This window comes from Saimiri boliviensis, chromosome 5 (assembly GCF_048565385.1).
Source record: "Saimiri boliviensis isolate mSaiBol1 chromosome 5, mSaiBol1.pri, whole genome shotgun sequence".
NCBI classification, from domain to species: Eukaryota; Metazoa; Chordata; class Mammalia; order Primates; family Cebidae; genus Saimiri; species Saimiri boliviensis.
This window is the reverse complement of record NC_133453.1, coordinates 33,685,593-33,695,385: the sequence shown is the minus strand read 5'-3', so window position 1 is coordinate 33,695,385 and position 9,793 is coordinate 33,685,593.

Here is a 9,793-nt window from a genome sequence, read left to right as displayed (position 1 = left end):
AAACCGGGGTTGTGCTCCACGTATTTCTTCTTCAGCACATTAGCACCATGCACTCAGGGTGGTAGTGAAGGAGCAAAAGCAGCAGGAGAGCAAGTCTCAATGTGCAGGCACTTTTCAAACCTCTGCTTGCATCCTATTTGCTAACATCCCATTTGCCAAAGGAAGTCACATGGCTGAGCTCTGCATCAAGGGGTGGAGCAGAGCAGAAGGTGGTGAATGAAGAATTGGGGCCATCAGGGAAATGACTCTATCTGGTGTTTATATCACACGCTTGAGCTTCACTGGTTTAGCTTCATAGTCGGTAGCTCAGCTACAATTCGAGGCAACTAGATGGCTATTATTCTATTCAGCTTTAAATGTGGAGAAGCCTGTGCGTTCCAGCGGAACCCCACTGCTCTTGAAATCTAATTAAAAGTCACATGATGAGATTCTTATAGGGCCTTTTGTACTCTACTAATTTTTGTGATTTATGATCTTAATATTCACTAAGGAAAATGGTAGGAATAGTTCTTCTGCCCTGGGGTCTGGGGACATTTTTCTCATCTATATTGTTCAAAAATTTTGCTTATGCTTTTGAACCAGGTTCTTGCTTTCTTAATTTCGTGTTAATAAGTTAGTAGCAGCATTCAGAGGATAAGTTACACAATCTCTCTAGATGACTGTTGCTGGTTTTATTTACTTATTTATTCATTCAAAAAATTTAAGAATCTACTAGGTGCATTTTGACAGGTTCTGGGGTTATAATGGTGAATAAGATAAATATAGTCCCTGTCTATTTGAAATTTATATTCCAGTGGGTGAGATCAGGAGTAACAGCCATAAATCTTTGGAGTGGACATGCTGTTTCATCCCAGGTGAATCCCAGCTCTAGGAGAGTGCAATAAGCAAGAACACAAATAAATAAACTAAATATTGCCGTTTGTGACACATACTATGAAAGAAATGAAAAGTCAGTGGAGAGGAGAGGAAGGCCCACATTGTACGTGTACAGATATCTGGGCATTTAATTGTACTATCTCATCTACTAAATTGTAAGTGCTGTTAAAGTAGTAGCCATGACTGTCATTTCCTATGTATCTCTACGTGACACCTGGAAATGGTGCTAAGCCGTTGTCAGGCTTCGAATAAATGTAGTTGTGACCGGCTGACAGGGCATCCTTGGGTGTTCAGTCACCCATTGCCAAATTTCCTTGTTGGTCACAGTCACAATACACTTCTTGCTTGTAACCCTTTTATTGCCTTCCTTTGTCCTCTTTATTTCTTCATGTTTTGCTAGTGTGCGGCTGATAAGGGTCAGAAAGGAAAATGTCAGGGGCAATAGGGTTTAATGAATCAGAGAACAGCTATTTACATAAAAATGCCAACTCCACAATTGTGGCATTGTCAGGAGGAAATGGTTTGGTTTCATCAAGGCTCAGCCTAGAAGGGAAGAAAACTAGTGTGACCACCAAATGCTATATTCAAGAAGAAAGCAGGGGAGCTGTGCTTAGAGACATCAGTTATCTGTGTTCTAGTCTCCAGCCTGTGTTTTCGACTCCAAGGTTATTTTTAAAATAATTCAGACCTCTGAGTACTACGGGAGCTCTGATCTACAAAATTTAATTCATGTCTAGAGATGAAGCTTATGGGCAAATAAAGACAGAAGTGAACAGATAGAAACTCAATCAATCAGCTTGCCTGAAACCTCCCACATGGATTTTTCCAGATTCCAGGATATGATCATAGCTTCCTTGAGGGGCTTCACGTGTCTCTGGGGGAAATAGGGTACTGGGAAACACAACACATTTTTTACTGCTTCTGGAATTTTTTTCCTTCCTGTGAAAGGATCCTAATAACAGGGATAGAAAGATGGTGAATGATCACACTGATCTTCCTTAGGAATGTTTTCAGGTTTGTCATGGAAAATGATATTTGTTTGGGAGAACTTCACAGCTGATGCTACTAAAGCAATCTTGAGAGTATCCTGTTTGTAGCTTGGTTAGGTCTCAGATTTGATTTTATCCTAGTTTAAAGCTTTTTAGTGCTTCGTGTATGTTAGTAGAAGGCAGGAAACCCCCAGTCAGAGTCAAAGAACACTATTCCCACAGCACATGAAGCAGCATGAGCATCAGCATATTTACAGGGGCACCACCTTCTCCCAAGCTCCAAGAGGATGATGCAAAGAGCTCAGATGCCATGTGCACATGCAGCAAGTTATGCACCTGGAGAGAAACACTCAACTTTGAAATTCACAGCTTCTACAGCAAGCAGTAAGTGGACCTGATCTTTATCCCAGAAGAAGACATGTCCTCATAACTCACAGTTGCTTGCTTACTGTAAATAAAACTGAGAAATGGCCTGGGTAAAAGTGGTCAGGGCCTTGCATCCTTGGCCAGACATGCAGGAGAAAAAGAGGCTCATAAACGTCTGTCTTCCAGTAGGTTTTATGTGTCAGGTTGAATCCTATGAAATTGCTGCTTTCTTGGGTCAACGAAGTTCAAGTATTGGTGATTTTACATGGTTCAATTTAAGACTATCTTGGTGCTAATCTAAGTATTTTAATGCCTTCTCTTTTATTTTTAGCAAGTTTGACTATTCTGCCTTTTCTTTTGCTATTTCTTACCAAACTCTATCAGTGCTTTTTTCATAACTATTCCTACAAAGGAGCTAGATCTTCTTGACTTATAGGTGAATTCAGAGTTTAAAATGATGCGAAATAATAAGTACAGATGGAGCTTCGAGCTTTAGGGTTTTTTTTACAGCACTGTGAAATTGAGTTACATTTTTGTTTTCACTATGTATGACCAAACTCCTATTTCTCTTCCTTATGCAGTTTATCAGTCTCCTGATATGTTATTAAAAATACATTCTTTATATCACCCCAGTATTATTCATATCTTATGTATACAGTTCGAATCTGGTATCAATGTATTATGGCACTAAGAAAAGCCCAAGGCTATAAAATTGCAGTACTAAATACAAAGGAGTTTTTTTAAAAAAAAAAACAAAAACCTAAAATTAATAATTATTAATTTATTTAATGATGTGCAGTGATTGAAATATTTTATGTGTATTCTTGTGTGAAGATGTTACAGGAAAGGGGTCCCAATCCGGAACCCAAGAGAGGGTTTCTGGATCTTGCACAAGAAAGAATTTAGGGCAAGTCCATAGAGTATAGTGAAAGCAAGTTTACTAGGAAAGTGGAGGAATGAAAGAACGGCTGCTCCACAGACAGAGCAGCCCCAAAGACGGCTGGTTGCCCATTTTTATGGTTATTTCTTGATTATATGCTAAACAAGGGGTGGATTATTTATGCCTCCCCTTTTTAGAGCATATAGGGTAACTTCCTGATGTTGCCATGGCATTTGTAAACTGTCATGGTGCTGGTGAGAGTGTAGCAGTGAGGACCAGAAATCACTTTCGTCACCATCTTGGTTTTGGTGGGTTTTGGCCAGATTCTTTACTGCGACCTGTTTTATCAGCAAGGTCTTTATGACCTGTATCTTGTGCCAACCCCCTATCTCATCCTGTGACTTAGAATGCCTTAACCGTCTGGGGATGCAGCCCACTAGGTCTCAGCCTTATTTTACCCAGACCCTATTAAAGATGGAGTTGCTCTGGTTCACACACCTCTGACAATGCTCATAAGAATCTTGAGTTAGATATTTTTATTTATTTGATGAAGAAACTGAGACAAAGAGAAGTTAAGAAATATGCCCATTCATGGGCACACTGTTTGTTTGTTTGTTTGTTTGTTTGTTTGTTTTCAGAGACAGGGTCTCACTCTGTTGCCCCAGGTCAGAGTGAAGCAGCACAGCCATAGTCCGCTGCAGCTTCAAACTGTTGGGCTCAACTGATCCTCTCTCCTCAGCCTCCTGAGTAGCTGCAACTATAGGTGCGTACCACCACACCTGGCTAATTTTTTATTTTTTCATAGAGACAGCTATGCTGCCCAGGCTGGTCTTGAACTCCTGGCCTCAAGCAATCCTCCTACCTTGGCCTCCCAAAGTGCTGGGATTACAGGTGTGAGCCACTGCACCCGGCTGGTAACACTGTTCTTAATGATTGATTAGTTTTTTTGAAATGGGAATTTTCCAGTTTTAGGATGTCAGAAGCACTCTCTAATGGATACTGCCAGTGCTTTGCCAAAACTCCTTCAGGTAACTTCTGCATCCCTCTCCATCTTTGATGTATTTTTGCCTTCAGTGGCTCATACTTATGTGGCTTTTTCCAGTGTCCACTCTTGGGCTACTGCATATACTTTGCCTGCAGCCACAGAGAGTTGGAAGTGTGTGACTGTGACACCTGTTAAAAGGAAATCCTTAGCCAAATTAAATTTAACAGATTTTAAGTGAGCAAGGAATGATTCACGAATCAGGCAGACTCCCAAGCTAGAGTAGGCTCAGAGAGACTCTGGCATAGCCACATGGTGGAAGAAGATTTACAGACAGAAAACGGAAAGTGACATATAGAAAATGGAAGTGAGGTACAGTAACAGTCAGATTGGTTACAGCTTCGCATTTGCCTTATTTGAACACAGGTTAAACAGTTGGCCCCCTTTGATTGGTCAAAACTCCGTGATTGGCACAAGAGTAGGTTACAGTCTGTTTACACCTCCACTTAGACTATTGTCCACTATGTACAGAGAAAGCATTAGGATGAACTTAAAATATGTAAGAAGGCAGCTTTAGACTGAATTTGATTTGATTTAAAAAGGACCAGAAACCCCCAGTCTCTGCCTAGAGGGTAACTGACGAGTCCAAGGGTATGAAAGCCCAGTTCTCTTGCAGAGGGAAGTGTAATTTGTTCCAAAGACACTGCAGAATAAAGTTAAAGTTACTCTCCAAAGAACTTGCCTTGAGGTTGCATCCTTGCTTGGCTTCCTCCTTTTCTTTGTCTTGCTTCCTCTTTCTCTTACTAGTTTCTCTTGGGAGGACCTCCTTAATAAATCACTTACACATGAATCCTCACATCTGGACCTGTCTCTAGGGAACCCAATGTAATTGTCAAAGTTTTGGAATTATTACCAAAACATCATAACTTTTTAATTTCCTAAAATAACCTTTAATACAAGTATTACTATTATTCAATATTCAGAATATGTCTGGAGATTACAAATGTTGTATGAACAGAAATATTTCTATTTTGAATATTTTATCATTCTAGAACATGAAGAGTCTTATTCCAGATAAGGCTTTTATTTCAGGATAACATGCATTTTTATTGAAGTCACAGTAAAAAAAATATTAGTCTTTATAGACTTGTAAATTTTAAAGTATTTGGTGTTATAAGACTTTATAAGAAAATAATAGCCACTTATTATAGTTTCACACTCTACTATAATCAAGACTGCATAGTCTTTTCTCAGCTACTCTGAAAAAGAACTTTTATTTCTGTCTCAGGATTTATTCATTTAAAATAATTAAAAAATAAAGCTCCAAAGAGCTTTAATGGTGAGTGTATTAAGTCTTATCCTGCCAACATGTTCCTTTCTTACAGAGCTTTTATTATGCATTTGCTGAGAATTAAAAAAAAAATGCATTTGTGAAAGTCAGCTCTAAAATGATGCTTCCAACCAAAGATGAACAGTGTCCTTTTCATTTACATAGATGGTGCAAAAGCAACCATAGAGACACAAAGGAGACAAAGAGTAATGTGTCTTCACACTGTGAATTTGAACCCATGAAAACCCAGTTCGCTAGATACAGGATCCTGAGAAGGTGAAGGGGAAAGTCAGTCCTATTCCAGAGGCATCATCAGAAATGCAAAAGCCTGCAAAGACAGCTCAAAGGGCCAATCTTAAGTTTTACAATAGAATTGTTACTTACAGGAGTAATTGCGGAAGTTGCAAATCTTGGAACCTTCAAAATAATGTCTGGTAATCTAATCAGACCTACATCTTAGCATAAATCAGGCCCATATTATCCTCCTAATATGGTGGCCTTCCATTAGTTTTACAAAGGTGGTTTAGTTTGGGGAAGAGATATTATCATTTAAACTATAAACTAAACTTTTCCCAAGTTAGCTTGGTCTATGCCCAGAAATGACCAACGGCATTTCGGAGGTTAAAGGCAAGATAAAGTTGGTTAGATGAAATCCTTTTCACTGTCATAATTTTCTCACTGTTATGATTTTTGTAAAGGTGATTTCATACACACATGAATTAAGTAACAACTAAGTTGAATTGATGGCCACAGAAATTTCCATTCTTTCCCCACAAAGGGACCGAAATCAGAGAGGCTATTCAGAAGGATTCAAGTATTATAAGATCATGAGAACTTGTCTTCAATCATCTTTGTTTCATCCCTGCCTGAGAAAGCATAATAATGCTGAACATTGACTTATAGATCTACGGGAGCCAGAAGGGAAGCAGAATGAAAAAATGAGGAGCCATGTGGTTTCAGATAGGAAGTAGGAAATGCAGAATTGTCACGCTGAGGTGTCAGTTGAAATTCAGGGTGAGTTTTCTATCTTACAATCAGGTGTTGAGTCACATGTAACCTTCATTTCAATCTCATATTTCAAACTTCATTCAGTATGGAAACTCGAAAAAGTTTTAAGAAAATTAAAAACTATAATCTCCATCAGTTTTTTTCTTACACATACGCTAATTCACCCTATGACATTTACTTTATAATAAGGTTTGCAAGTCTATCACTTTAAAGGTTGACTATTTTCTCAAAGGCTGTTGCCTCAAAGATTTGTTTTGCAGGAGAATTCTTATTTCAAATAAAAATTTACCTTGAAGGTTAAAATATAAGTCAGATAAAACAGAACTGCTCTACCTGATTTGAGAAGGCTGGGTAATGGGTCTAAAGATGCTTTCCCCCCCCCTCCCAATTTCCGTGCAGTCCTGAAGCACTTACTACTCAAATTGTGATACATGATCAACAGCATTAGTTTTAGATGAGAGCTTGTTAGAAATTCAAATTTTTTTACATCAGTGCTTGCATTTAACAAAATCCCTAGGTCATTTGATGCTCTTGAAAATTTAGGTAGCACAGCTTTAGAGTACAGACATCACCTGGAAAGCTTGTTAAAACACAGATTTTTGTCCACATCGACAGATCAGTGGTAGAGTATGAGAGTCTGTATGTTTAACAAGCTCCCAGTTGATGCTGATATTGCTGGTCCTCAGACTACCACACATCAAGTGGCAAGAAGCTAGAGCGGGGATTCTCCAATGTTAGTGGGCATCAGAATCATCTGGAAGGCTTGTTAAAACCTGGACTGCTGGGCCCCATCTCCCCATCAGAGTTTCTGATTCAGTAGTCGGGTGGAAGGAGGGAATGTGGAGAATCTGCATATTTAACAAATTCCCAGGCGATGTTGACGCCGTTTCTCTGGGGAATGCACTAGAGCATTCCACTCGTAATTAGGAAAAGCTGCCACTAGGTAAGCAGAGGTATCTTGATTTAGTTTTTGAGTAAAAGGAAGTAAAATACAAAAAAGACAAAAGTCTCTGCCCTTAAGGATCTTAGCACCTAGTCCAAAATATAGAAACGTAAACAAACACCTCACAAAATAGGTACGAAGATGAAGACCATGCGCGAGCAACTACCTGAGAAGAGCCATTAACTCAGCCTGAGTGGGGTGGGCGTGGGAGCAAACTAGGGAAGGGCTCACTAGTTGTCTTAGAAACGTGAGAAGAACTTGGAAGTAGTCTGATGGCAAATGATCTGCACTCTGTGCAAGATGCAATCTTTAATTTGAGATCCTGATAATAGCCATGGATCTACCAGTTAATTATGCATTTGTAATTAAAAATAATCTCAACATCTTTTGTGAGGCAGGATGGGGTAGGTGGGGAGGAGAGTTGAGAATCGGGGGTTTGCAGCAGAAGCAATGGAGAAGGGGCTAAACCTAAACACACCCTCCCTCAGAGTGGGGAAGAAGAGGCTGGAATTAAATCACAGTCAAGAAATACCTGGTTGGCCGGGCGCGGTGGCTCAAGCCTGTAATCCCAGCACTTTGGGAGGCCGAGGCGGGTGGATCACGAGGTCGAGAGATCGAGACCATCCTGGTCAACATGGTGAAACCCCGTCTCTACTAAAAATACAAAAAATTAGCTGGGCATGGTGGTGCGTGCCTGTAATCCCAGCTACTCAGGAGGCTGAGGCAGGAGAATTGCCTGAACCCAGGAGGCGGAGGTTGCGGTGAGCCGAGATCGCGCCATTGCACTCCAGCCTGGGTAACAAGAGTGAAACTCCATTTCAAAAAAAAAAAAAAAATAGCTGGGCATGGTGGTGCGTGCCTGTAATCCCAGCTACTCAGGAGGCTGAGACAGGAGAATTGCCTGAACCCAGGAGGCGGAGGTTGCGGTGAGCCGAGATCGCGCCATTGCACTCCAGCCTGGGTAACAAGAGCGAAACTCCGTCTCAAAAAAAAAAAAAAAAGAAAGAAAGAAATACCTGGTTGTCTCTGGCTCCTAACTTCTCAGAAAGGCAAGCATCTGATGTTAGCTCCGGTCCCCAAATTATTGGTTCATCTAAATAAAAGGTCTGAAGGGAGTTCAAGAATGCAAGAATCCAGGGATTCCAAAGATGTTATTAGAGTCTAATGAGTTTCCATATTTTATTTTTGCATCAGACTTTTTTCTGATGGTCTTATTGAAGCAGGTGCTTTCCATGTGGGGGCATAAATGCAAGCCCTGGCCTTGTTGTTCTCCCACCCAACCCTGCAGCTCTAGTCCTGGATCCTAGCCCCTCCACAACCCTGGAAAAAAGTGTTTCTCTTTTGTAATGGTTCCAGTAAAATTCCCAAAGAGGTACTGAATAGGTCTCCTTGAGTCAAGAGTTGGAATATACTATTGTCCCAGCCCAGGTTACATGTCCACTCAAAGACCAGCTTCCCAAACCACATAGATTGAGACAGGAAGTAAAATCAGGCTGCTTATGTTGGAAGAAGAGTGAGTAGACACTGGTCAGATAAAAAGCAACAGCTGTTCCCTATCTCAGAAAAAGCACAGGACCTTTCTACAAGTCTCAGAGTTCACCCTAGCAGATTCTGAGTGTCATATTCTCAAAAAGAAAATAAAACCATTTATTTCTCAACTGTGTGCTGAGCATATATCCAATATTAGGTTCATGATCCCCCAGACCAAGCCAAAGTCCATTCTACTCACAGTGTCTACTTAATTGTAGCAACCATGTCTCTGTGTCCTTACACAAAATCTTCAGGAATCTATTTTCATGAACCATTCCCAGGATTCACGTAAGTGAGAGACACCATAGGGAAGTGTTAACAGCAAAACTCTGAAGCCATATTGCCCAGGTAAAGCTCCCCCAGTGACTTCATGGCTGTGTACCTGGGGCAAGTCACAGAACATGTTTGTGTCTCAACTGCCTCATTGATAAAATGCAGATAGTAAGCAGACTTGCCTTACACCGCTGTTGGGGAGATTAAGTAGGTTAATGTTTGTAAAGTGCTTTGAATGATGTTGATTTTCCATGACAGAGTGATTTGTCCACCCTAGACTACCTAGTCTAACCACAATGTAAGTGCTCAGTAAATATTAGAAGTTAAGACTATTCTTATTACCACGGCCCCAGCTCTCATGGGAAATTCTCAAATACAGGAAGGGAACTCTGATGTGATTGTCAGTGACCAAATATTTCCAGTATTCCCTATTTTAGCTTCACTTTCACAGCAGTCTGTTATTCTGGGATCAGTAAAGATGTCTCACAGTGGCATCACGGAAGAGGACTTCGCTCCTCAAGAAAGACACTTGGTATGGAAGTCTGAGGCAGGAGAGTGGAATAGGAATGGATGAATGACTCTTTCCAAAACATCACAGCAGTCCCCTACATCCTGG